General features: G+C 51.5%; 1 pseudogene; it reads left to right on the forward strand.

Moving 5' to 3' along the window:
* The first annotated feature begins 1,884 nt into the window (after positions 1-1,884).
* Positions 1,885-12,016, forward strand: part of LOC105299001 — a 23,358-nt pseudogene continuing 13,226 nt past the window's right edge.

A 12,016-nucleotide genomic window follows, 5' to 3' on the forward strand; every position in this document is an offset into this window, starting at 1 on the left:
GACCCAGTTCCGCCCGGTTCCAGGAAAGGCTCCAGGCTCCTTTAAATGTTGTCCTTTCCTTTTTATACTGCTTTCTGTTAAATGTGTAAAAGATGGAGGAAATTTTGTTCATCCAAACATGTGTAGGAGAGGAAAATTTTTCCTTTACTTCTAGATTCCTTTGGCTGGTCTGATACTCAGATTGACTGATGTAAGACGGATTAACAAGAGGAAAAAAAAAAAAACAAATTTAATTTCAAATATACAGGAGCCCCGAAGATATGAGGGCACTTGGAAGATATGCGCAAGTCGGGCAGTTGAGGCTTATATACCACCCTGAGCTAAAGAACGAGAAAAGGTAAACGTTGTCTCTGGTTATAGCTCTCTTTCTAGGCCAGACATTTTATCTAAATTCTTTTAGGTAGTTACGGGAGAGGTAGAGGGTTTTCTTGAGTTTGTGGGGCCTTGATTGCCTTCAGCTTAAAATAATCCACATGCCTAAATGGCACATTTTAGGGTGGCATATTCTACTCCTTCTCACATCTATAGTTTGGAATAAACATACGTGTTTGGAAGAAGTCCTCTGAAAAACCATTTGGGGAGCAGTAGGGATATGGGGGAGCAAGTTCCAAGGGCTCGTCCACATTCCACAAAGCGGTAGGGAGGCTGCCCTCTGAGAGGCACGCGAGAGCATCACACTAGAAGCTGTCCAGAGAAGTAGGAGTTCCACAGAACCAACCATTCAGTGTCAACTGCAGCCTTGCTACTTACCAACTGTGTAAAAATGGACCAGTGACCTTTGGCTTTAGTTTCCTCATCTGTAAAAGGGGCATCTGATAATAACAGCACTACCTCAGGGGGTGATGCGAGGATTAAGTAAGTTAATATATGGAAAGTGCATATATTAATGGCAAACACCAACCAGTGTTAAAACGTAGGAAAAGTGACTGCTGTTGACATAAAGCCCCTGTTAATTAGAGTCCTGCAGTAAATTTAGATGTGTACATTTGAAGCCAGGAGCTAGGGCACAGGTGAATTTGAGAAGAAAGAAACTAAAAAGGGATTATTACCACTGTGTTCCCCAGGGCGTACTTGGCATAAGGCAGCCAGTGTCCCTGCTCTCACAGAGCTTCCATTCTAGAGGGGAACAGGCAATATACAAGGTCTTTTCAGACGACAGTGCAAAGACAACAGAAGCTGAGAAGGTGATGGGGGTGGCTGGGGACTTCTCTTGATCAACGGTCAGGGAAGGCCTCTCTGAGGAGGTGGCTGAGAGAGGACTAAATGCTCAAAGGCACCAGCCATGAGGAGAGAAAATGTCAAGGGAACAGCTTGTACAAAGGCTGGCGAAGTGAGGGACGGGGAGAGACGCCACCTCCCCGGGGGAACAATGTGTGAGAGGGCAGGACGAGAGGATTCCCCCAGGGCAGGCGGCCAAACAGAACCTCTAACACGGATTCTGTTAGGCTCTTTCCTATAAAACATGAACAGAAATGCCCTCGTCCATCTCTGCTTTAACCTTCAGTCCATCCTACTTGTTCATTCATGCTTTGGGGTGGCTCAGTTCTCTTGGGGGATGCAGGGAGGTTCTGAATTCAGTGAGGAGCAGAAACCAAGACAACAGGTACAGGTACCCAGTGGGCCAGGCCCCTCCATGTCTCTCTTCCTAAAACTTAGCCCTTCCTAAAAAGGGTCCACAAACTTCCAGATTCACCTAGAGCTCAAGGCTGGTTAACCGGAGGAAATAAAGAAGCTTGAGAGCACTCGCCTTTGTACTGAGGACCTGTTGGAGACCAGGAAACTCCCTCAGTGACCTCTAGTAAGGAGAGGAAGGAGCACTGGTTTGGAGGTCCAGAAGACTGGGTTTCAGTCTTTGCTCTGCTACTCATTCCACCCTGGCACGCCATGTCCTCGATGCCTGGGTAAGTCTCTCAACCGCCCTCCTCTGTAAAACGGGGTAACGGCTCCTGGGGAAGGAGAATGCCTTATGCACCCTATCAGGGACTATCACTCTCCAGAGACCCATGCTAGTCGTCCCATTTTCCCTCCCAGGGGATGGGGCCAGTGGGACAGCATCATCTCCAATATGAAGAGCAGCGATAGATACCCTTTGATGAATGCCTTCTGGGTACCAGGCATGTGCTAAAGAAAAAAAAAAAGCAATAAAACTAAAGACACAAAGAATGGACATTGAGTGATACAGTTTCAGTACTGAGCAGGTCACCTAATCTGACACAGAGTCCAGGATCTGGGGAATTCAAGTTTGGTGAAGAAAAAAATGAATTTTGGCTTTAATTTTTTAAAGCCAAAATACCAAGCACTGTCTTTGCCCCATGTAAGGAAAATAAAGCCTCTGAACAAGCCAGGGATATACCGGCTTGTCAGCCGGCAAGTGCTGGGCCTGCTAGAGGTATTTGCTGCATGTGAGGGGTCTATCTAAGGATTACAGGGTCCAGTGCTTCTGCTGTGCACATGGCGTGCCAGGGTGGAATGAGTTGCAGTTATGTGGCCCAATAGGTCTGCCCCAAAGTCAGCAGGCCAGCCGTCAAGGCAGGATTTATCACTCTGTACAGAGCTCCACATGGATTACCACTGACCCTCAGAACAACCCCAGAAATATGGCTTCTTATCCCCATTTTAAAATGGGAAACTGAGGCCCAGAGAGGTCGAGGATCACCCCACCCTTGGCCCAGGTCACAGAGTTAGAAGGTGGCTGAGCTGGGGTTTGAACCTAGATCTGTCTGGCTGCAAAGGACATAACTGTCACATCAAGCCACGGAAATGCCAGCTCTGGGGGATAACAAGCAGACAGTAGGCAGGCCGAGCTCAGAATTTTGGGTGGGGTGTGGTGGGGAGAAACCAAGCCAGAATGTTCCCTCCCAGGCCCCTGAGGTTGGTGGGAAACTGGGCCAGGATGCCAAGGGGAGAAATGTGGAATCGCTCCCAGGGCAGGACCCGCCTCCTGCCTCCAGTCAGCAGCACCTCCCCCACCAGAGGGTGATTTTTCAACCCAGACTTTCCAACCTCACTCCTCCCTGAGTGGCCAGACGCTCCTGGCCCCCAACAGACAGACGCCAGCCAGCCCTGCCCCTCTGGGGGAGCTGCCTGAAGCCCACAGTTGCTCTGCAGACACCCCCTGGTGGAAACAGCTCATTACCAGAGGGGGAAAATGTGCTAGAACATTAGCTTAATAAATCAAGCTCTCCCAGAGCCCAGCAGCCACACTGCTCAGTGAGGAGGGCCCGAGGTGCCTACCCCCTGCTGGGCCTGGAGAGGGGGCTAGAAACCCAGACAACCTCAGGATCCACCCACCTCCTTTTACTCGGTGGAGCCAGGCTTTTACCTCTCACCTTGAGGGGCCAGGTTTGCACCCCCATCCTACATCTGCCTCTCCCATGGAGCTGAACAGTGTCTGTGTGTAGAGAGGGCTTGAGAGCTTAGGTTCCCCCAGGGTTTGAATCCTAGTGCTGCCACTTGTTAGCTTTCTACTTAGACCAGGGCCTCTTTGAAGCTTCTGTGTCATCAACTCGACAATGAGGCAATAACAGACACTATTGATGGAGGGCCTACAGAGCCGGTGCCCTCCATAACTCACCACAGCTCTGTGAGATCCAGGCCATCCCATTTTTCAGAATGGTGAGATTTAGAGCTGTAGCCTGGTTATTCCAGCCCTGTCAACACTCTGCCTAAGGTCACAACAACAACAACGGCCCCGCCTTGTCCCCCTAGAGGGTACTGTACACAAAAAAGGACCTGCCGGGTGGCCAGGTTCTGCAGGGTGGCTGAACCTACAGAGCAACAGGCTCACCTCATAAGTGCCCAGCAGGCTGGCTACCCTACCAACCAAGGAAACTCCAACCAATGATAAAGGGCTCCCTCTTGCCAGGGACCCAGGAGCCCCAGGTTTCCTGCAGCCTGCACCCCTGTGCCCCTGCTACACTCCAGATCCCTCCCAGCCCCTGCCTTCCAGGGACAGTGCAAGGGCTGGTCCCTTGGCCTTTCCCTTCTAGTCCTGGCTCAGATGCTAACCTGCTTAGCACCTGTAGCAAATCCTCCCCTCACCGGGTCTCAGTTTCCTCCTCTGCATAAGGCTTAGCCCAGAAGATCCTAAGAAGGCTCCTGCCTGCCTGCCCCCCTCCTCCTCGCTGGTCTAGGCAGGGAAGGGATGAAACACAGGAGCTTCTTAGCAGGAAAAACCACTGTCTAGAGAGCTAATTCCTCCTGCTCTCTGGGGGGTGGAGAAAGGGCTAGAGAGAAAAAATTCAATTACCAGACCGTCTATTTGTCAACTCCTCCCTCCCCATTGACTTAATTTTCTCCAGCCAAACTCCGAGTCAGAGGAGGCAGGAGGAGAGAGCCTGCAGGCCCAGTGAGAGAGAGAGAAAAGAGCTGGAACAGGAGAGGGAAGGGGAACCCCCAAAATGGACACGGGGATTGGTCCATTGGACAGGAAGCCTTTGGGCCAAGACCAAACAATTAGCACCCAGACACGAGGAAGATATTCCTGTGTGTCACTCTGCCCAGCATCACTTTCCCCAGGAAGTCTTCCTGACCTCCTAAGCTCAGTTAGGAGTCTCCTCTGGGCTCCCGCCACCCCTTTTGTTCCCCAACACCATATTGATCTGATCTGTTAACTTTCATTCATTTATACAACAAATATCTGTAGAGAATAGTACATTCCAGGTTAAGTGCTGAAAATAGAACTGAAAACAAAAACTAACTATAGTTTATCAGGGAAGACTGATAGTAAAATAAGTATAAATGTGTTCAGAATATCTACTGCTGTGTAACAAATCACATCAAACCTTCATGGCTTAAAATGACAACCATCATTTTCTCCCCTCCCATGGCTTCTGTGGGTAAGGAATTTGGAAAGGGGATAGCTGGGTTCAGGGTTCCACAGTCAGCAGCTGGAGAGGGAACAGCAGAGGGCTGAGCAAGCGGGGGATGGCTGAGCACCCCTCTCCGCATTTGGTCTCAGGACTTCTCCATGTGATCTCTCCACGTAAATGAGTTTGGCCTTCCTCACGGCATGGCTGTGTCAGGGCACTCATGGCAGCCAGCTTCCACCACAATGAATTCTTCAAGAAAACAAAGCAGACATGCTTGGCATTTTTATGACCTAACCCTACTCATATAAATAGTGTCGCTTCTGCCACTCTGCTGGTCAAGGCAGTCATAAAGGTTCACCTGTGCTCACAGAGATGACACATAGACCCCATCTCTTGATTTGATGGGAGGAGTGTCAGAGTCACATTGAAAGAGAAGCATATGGGATGGGAGATATTACTGCAACCATTTTTGGAAAATACAATCTGTTACAAAACCCACTTAGATTTAAATAAGATCGCCTCAAATGCTTCGCTCACCCTTGTAAGTTAACTCCTCCACACTTCACACTTCTGCAAATTCCCCAGGGGCTGACTTACATTTCCATGATCATCTCTAATTCTAAATGCCTGTACTTGATCAATTTTTGGACTACCTCACTGGCCTGTGGGTGCTAATTTTGTTACAAGCCATGAGACTGACAGAAATTCAACCTCTTCCTCAATTTCCACAAAAACTCACCCAAGGCAAATGAGGATGTGGTGGGCTTGGCAGGGGGTTTAAGGACACAGAGGAGCAACTCCAGTGACTCGAAACTGAATATTAGATATCCCTGCTCATAGCAGAGGTTTATGGCCAGGCCTCTTCACTCTACGTACCTTACCCTCTCTCTTATTTCCTCTCTCCCATCTTCCCCCTTCCTCTCTTCCTTGCCCCTTTCTTGAAATTGCATCCTCCACCCAAATATCTAACAACTAAGCTAAGAAGTTCTCCAAGACCCCTTGCCCTAAAATTTGGCCACAGGCATCCTTTTGGAGGCTCAAACAAGGGGCCTTCCAGGTTCAGAGCTGCCTCCCCTAGAAGGTTGGTATGGATTCCTTGATGCAGCGATAGATTTTTCCTCCATTACCAAAGCCAGGACCACTCTGTCTCCAAAGTGGGACAGAGACTCAGTTGGGAAGGGCTTTATATGTATCACCTCATTTAATCTTTGGAATAACTCTATTCCGTCTGGTCTGCTTCCCTCACTGCACTATGAGTCCTTAGAAGCAAATGCAGACTGTCATTTGCGTCTTTGGAGCCCACATAGGATAAGCGCTCAGAAAAGGTTTATGAAATGACAGCAGTTCAAATGGCAGTGCCACACAGCAGGCAGAGAGTAATGTCTATTACTATTATTCTCCACAAGCAGCTTACACACAGTCTTCAACAACAACAATTTAACTGAGCATTTATTCTGTGCCCTGGGTATGTACGACCTGCAGGAGACCCAGGGGTAAATCAGAGATGGAGGCTGCCAGTCTCCTTTGGATTATTAAACTATGCTAGAATGGGTGCTATGATAAAAAGAAAGCACGAGGGACAATGGGAGTTCAAAGAAGGAACCCAGCCCAGTTTTGGAGATCAAACAGGGCTTCCTAGAAGGGGTGATGCCTGAGCGGCATCTTGAAAAGGCCAACAGTTGAATGAAGAAAGGGCGAGCAGCCTGGGGGCTGGAGGATAAGACTCCAGGCAGAACAAACAGTATGGGGCACAGATCTAATGGTTGGAGGGAATGTGGTATACTGGGGGAACTACAAATAATTCAATAGGCTGGAGTAAAGGGAGTGTGAATGGTGCAGCTGAGATAAGTCAGAGAGGCCAGCAGGGCAGGCCAGAAAGGCCTTGAATGCCACACAAAAGGAGAAGGGCTTGCCACTGAGGGCACCACGGAGCCAATAAAGAGGTTTAAAGCAGGGATGAACAGGGAGACTTAGTGTGTATTTTAGAAAGTCCTTGCTGTGCTTTTTTCATTCTGCTTGACCCAGTGTATTCTTTATGTACCCCAGCATACCAGCACCTTGAAAGCAAGAATCACATCTGATTTTTCTTCAGAGTCTTTCAGATCCTTTATGGAAAGAGAATAAGAAGGTAGACTGAGTAAATAAAAATAGTCATTTCTACATTGCCAGGGCCTGGCTGCAAGAGGGAAGGTGTCCCAAAATGCAGATCAGCCCAGGGCTCAGCATCCTCCCAGGGTTCCCCGGGGCTCATACATGGCAATCCCAGCTTCTTAGGCCAGCACACAAGGACCACTTCTACCTGGCTCCTTCTCCAGCCACATGTCTTCTCACTGTCCTCTCCCCTTACAGTTCAGCTACACTGTCTCTAGGTTTCCTTAAGGTTCATGCTCTCTCATGACTTGTACCTGCCCATGTTATTGCCTGCTCATGTCATTCTCTCTCCCTTGACTGTCTTCCCCATTTACCTCTGTGTATCTGCCCAGTTCCTAATTATCCCTGGGATTCAGCACAAATATCACCTCCTTCGGGGAGCCTTCCCCGATTTCCCTTCCAGGCTGGGTGAGGTTCCTCTCAAGACCCCATTCTGTCAACAACCATTATATGACCCTGCTGGTTGTCTCTGCCCTGTTCTGTAAGCTCCCTGCAGGGATGGATGGGTTTTGTTTGCGTCAATGTCTTTAAGGCCTGGCAGGACCCAAGGAGCAGGGTAGGCTCCAGAGGTCACATGCAGTGTCACTAGGACACAGAGGATATGTCAAAGAAAGTCCCAAAATGAGGTAGAGAAGAAGGGTTGATCCTGAGAGCAATGGAAGGCAGGGCAGTGACTGAAGCAAGGGAGGATGTGCTTTGTGATTCAGAAAGCTCGGGTGTAGAGGACAGTATGAAGGAAGGATCAGAGGGGCCATTAGACCCCCCAGGAGACCAGCAGGCTAGCAGACTAGGGTGGTGACTGAAGGGTGGGAAGAAGAGAATGACTGCAGAGAGACTGAAGAGGAGAAAGAACCAGACTTTGTACCTGGTTGCTCATGAGTGGTAAGGAAGAGAGAGGGAGGAATCGAAAGGACTTCCAGTGCATTCCCCCTCCTCTCTAGGGAGAGGGGAAGGAGGCTAGCAGCCAGCTTGGACTCCAGTTACCTTGGACACAAATAACCCCCAGGGACCCTGCCCCGCCAGCACCGAGCTATAGCCTCTGACAGCAGCCCCCACCACCACCACCACCACCACCACCGTTTTCCCAAGGGGTTGACTTGACACTCTGCTGGCTCCTTGCCTACTTCTCCCTCCAGCAGTCAGCTCTGTGCAGGCCAGGAGGGCAGGGGCGGGGCGGGGGCAGAAGCCCTGCAGGGAGGGAGGAAAGGCAGGCAGAGGAAAATGCTGGGTCAACCCCAACAGAGAACAGGGTGGGGCAGGAGAGAGGGCATGACAGACAAAGGAGGAGGAGGAGCAGTATAGTGCCACCAAGCACTGGAGACACAAGCTGACTTCCCGCCCTCTTGCCCACTCCTCCATTTTAGAGATGGGGAAACCGAGACCCAGAAACAGTAGCAGTGTAGGGGCCCAGAACCAAGGTTTCAGCAGACCCACACCTTTCTGTTGGACCCCCTCAGCCTGGAGCAGGCACCCCCACCCTAGCCTTAGGCACCCCAGAATGAAAGGGCAGGCTAGCTCAGCCTACAGTTCAAGTCCCCTGAAGTCCTCATGGTATAGAAGGCTGAACTGAAAGACAGGGGACTTGAGTCCTCACTAAGCTGTGTGACTGATCAAGTCAAGACAACTCGTGATTTTTCGTTGTAAAATGCCCAATGGTGATGCCTCTCTGACAAGGAGCCACTGAGATCAGGAATGAAAACGGACTTTGTGAATCCAAAAAAGCCACGGGACCCCAGAAGGACAGGGCTCAAACCTCATGTCCTTGCCCTGAGCAAGACGCCTCTCTGGGCCTCAGTTTGTCTAACTGCACATTGAAGAAACTAGATCCACCAATCATGTAGGATGCACCCAACTGCCTGACAAAATTTTAAATTCTAGAGCAAACATATGAACCCCACCACCACATCCCCTCAGCCCTAAAAACTGGCGCTTGGAAGCCCTCCTCCATCCTGTCACGGGGCGACCAGGGGATCACTGCAGCCCCGGCCCAGAAACTCAAATCTCAAGGCCCCTCGTCGCCCTGGCTGCAAACCTCTGAAGGCGGCCCCTAGGGGGCAGTGTTGCCCCGAACTTGGGCCACTGCCGCCGCTGCCCCCGCCCCAACCGGCGCCGGGAGAATACTTGAGTTCTGGGAATGTTTGACACCCCCTGCACACACACCGCCCCCAGCTGCGGGCCTCAGCAACTGGGGCTCCCGCGCCGCGCGCAGCCCGCCCGGTGCGGACTAGCTGCTGGCTCTCCCATCTCTCCCATTAGAATACACTTCGCAAAGGGCGGGAGGGGGGGAGTTTCGTTTTTTCATTTTTTGACGGAGTGGGGAGCAAATATTGGGACCGAGCTGCTCGCGCGGACTAGTACGTCTGTGCTCAGATCCGAAGGAGAAATTTGAGGGGCGAGGGGTCTTGTTTTTCCAAGAATCTGTCAGCTGCTTCCCCGTCACCCCCTTACTCCTTTTACTCGCCTCCCCCCGCCCGATATTTGGCCGGCATCCACCCCGCACCTCCTCTCCCAGATCCACCTCCAGGGATCCCCGAACCCTGCCAGGAAGTGCTCCGGAGCGGAGAGTGGAGGTTGCAGGGTCCGATGTTCCTGACTCCAGTACCAGCCTCGCCTTCCCCAGTTCAAGCCCAGGCCCAGGGACCGGGACACCGCCGGGATTTAGGGGGTTGGGTTTGGGGGTTGACTCCTGCTGTGAAGTCACCCCACCCCCAACCGTGAACAGCAAAGTCAGGGGCTGGAGTGAAGACAGTAAAGGGGAAACGGAGAGAAAACCCCATTCGAGTTTGATCCAACGATTTGATGGGGGGGGTAGGAAGAATTTAAAAGCCCCGAACCCACAAAACAGACTTTTTTAAAGATTATAATTGAAAACATCTCGAAGTAAGGGCCGCCAGAAGTGGGCCAGCTCCCCCCGCCTCATCCCCCCTCCCCTGCTCCCCGGAGTCCGATGAAGTCACGATAAGTAGGCTGCAAAGAAAGTGTAGGGGGGGTGGGCTGGGGGCACAGGGGTCCCAAGCTGGGGCCCCGCGCGGACACAGTTTGGATACTATGGTTACGCGATCCGACCCAAACAGCGAAGGCGGACAACAATAGCGGCCGCCAGAGGAGGAAATTCCTTCCGGGGTGGACGGCGCGGGGGGAGGGGCGCCTGGCTGGAACGCCGAGGCGGCGGCTCGGCCAATCAGCGCGCAGCCGCCGGCGGTTTCAAGGTGCCCCGCGCCGCGCGCCCCCCGACCCCCCCGCGCGCTCCGCTCCGGCGCTGGAATTGCTGAGACGTTTCCCTGCACGCGCCCGGGTAACCCTGCGGGGGCTGCTGCCCAAGCCGACCCCCTCCCCAGCCCTTCTCCCCGCCCCCCTCCCGGAGCCCACCGCCTGGGGAAGGCCGAGCGTTCCGCTGCTTGAGTTGCCTGTACTGGAGGGAGGTGGGGGAAAAATCCCTCCAAACCACCCCATTCTGTGGGGTTGGTTCTTGCACAAGCCTGTTTTCTATTTTAAAGCTTCTCTCAAGAAAAAATGAGAGAGGGAGGGAGAGAGAGCGCGCACAAGAGCGAAGGTCCACCCGAACTCATGAAGCCTGGGAGGGGAGGCTCTGACCCTTGCCTGGCTGGCCGCGGGGACGCTGTTATATAATAAGTTGGGTTATTGATATTGGCGGTCCTGGCCGGGCATCTGGCATGCAGAGGTCCAAGGGCAGAGCTGGCATTTAGAAATCTCTAGTCCCCCCTCCTCCGCAGTTAATGTTACCTGCCTTATAATGGACGAGAGAAGCCAAGGGCTTCCCTCAAGCCTGCATCTGGATTGTTAATGTGGTGCCCACAGGGTGACTGTGGCCCCTTTCCCACTTAGCAGGAATTCTCTTCCCAACTCCCCCTCATTTAGAAGCCCCTGATTGGCTTCCAAGCCTTCCCCCACACACCCACTTTTCCCCACCTCCAGTCCCTCCACCATGCCTCCTGCTCCCTGCCAACTACCCAGAGCCTGCACTGCAAGCATCGAGTTGGTCCCGCTCCTTTCTTAAGCTCCCTGAACCAGGTTTCTGCTGTCTGATGCCTTCTGGGCATGGAGTGCCACTTCGATGAGGAGTAGATGCCTATTTATTCATTGTATATTGAATTTCACTTCTTCAGAAAGATCTAACGTTCAGAAAGTATTTGCCTCTTTCTCCCACTTTTTCTCTCCCTCTCTTCATATATAATGGGGATAGCCCTAATTCTCCAGTTCCTCGTGTCTCTTTATAAATAAATAATGAGATTTTATTAATTATGCACGTACAGTATCTGCAAGCAGATTGCTATGTCTCTTGATGCTTAATAAAAAAAATTTTTTTTAAGGAAAAACCCTCCACATTGAAGCTGGATTTTTTTCCCCTTGCAAGCAAACAAAAACTTCATGAGGCCATATGTCCTCCAAGAAGGAAGAGGAAGGCAGAAGTTGGGGAGTGAAGGGGGTACAGAGGGACGGATTAAAAGGGGTTCCTCTGCAGATTTTCAAGGCAGCTGGAGGCAAAGAGTTGCCTGCTTCACGGTTACAATTGAGCTGCCAGTCTGAAAACATACCAAGGTTTGTTGGGCGTTTGTGCGCTAGGCGGGATGGGCAGCTGTTAATAGTAAACAGGAAACCAGTGAGCGGAGAGCTGGCCGCAGCCCAGTCCCTCTCAATACTGTGCCCCTCCTCAGAGCCCCCAAACTCCTCGAGCTCTCAAAACACACTTGGTTTCTGGGCATGTATGCAACTATGTCTTGAGTAGCCGGCACAATTCCTGGCACATGGGGCTCAACAAATATTTGCACGTTGAACAAATGAAGCATGAAACATATACAGGGGGGTGAGAGAATGGTTGTGAAAGGGGCCAGGGGCTAGGTCTTGGGGCACCATGCCTTAGAGGTGCAAGAGTTGGGGCTTTAGCCCTCAGACAGTGGGGAAGGGGCTTGCCCCTCAAGTTTTCTGGTCCAGGAAGTGACAGCAGAGCTGAGCGTTTAAAAACTGATCTGGATGAGGGTGACCAGAAAGAAGTGCAGCGATACAGGCTGTCAGTACGGCTAGAGAGAAAAAGA

The sequence above is a fragment of the Pteropus vampyrus genome, unplaced genomic scaffold (assembly GCF_000151845.1).
Source record: "Pteropus vampyrus isolate Shadow unplaced genomic scaffold, Pvam_2.0 Scaffold170, whole genome shotgun sequence".
NCBI classification, from domain to species: Eukaryota; Metazoa; Chordata; class Mammalia; order Chiroptera; family Pteropodidae; genus Pteropus; species Pteropus vampyrus.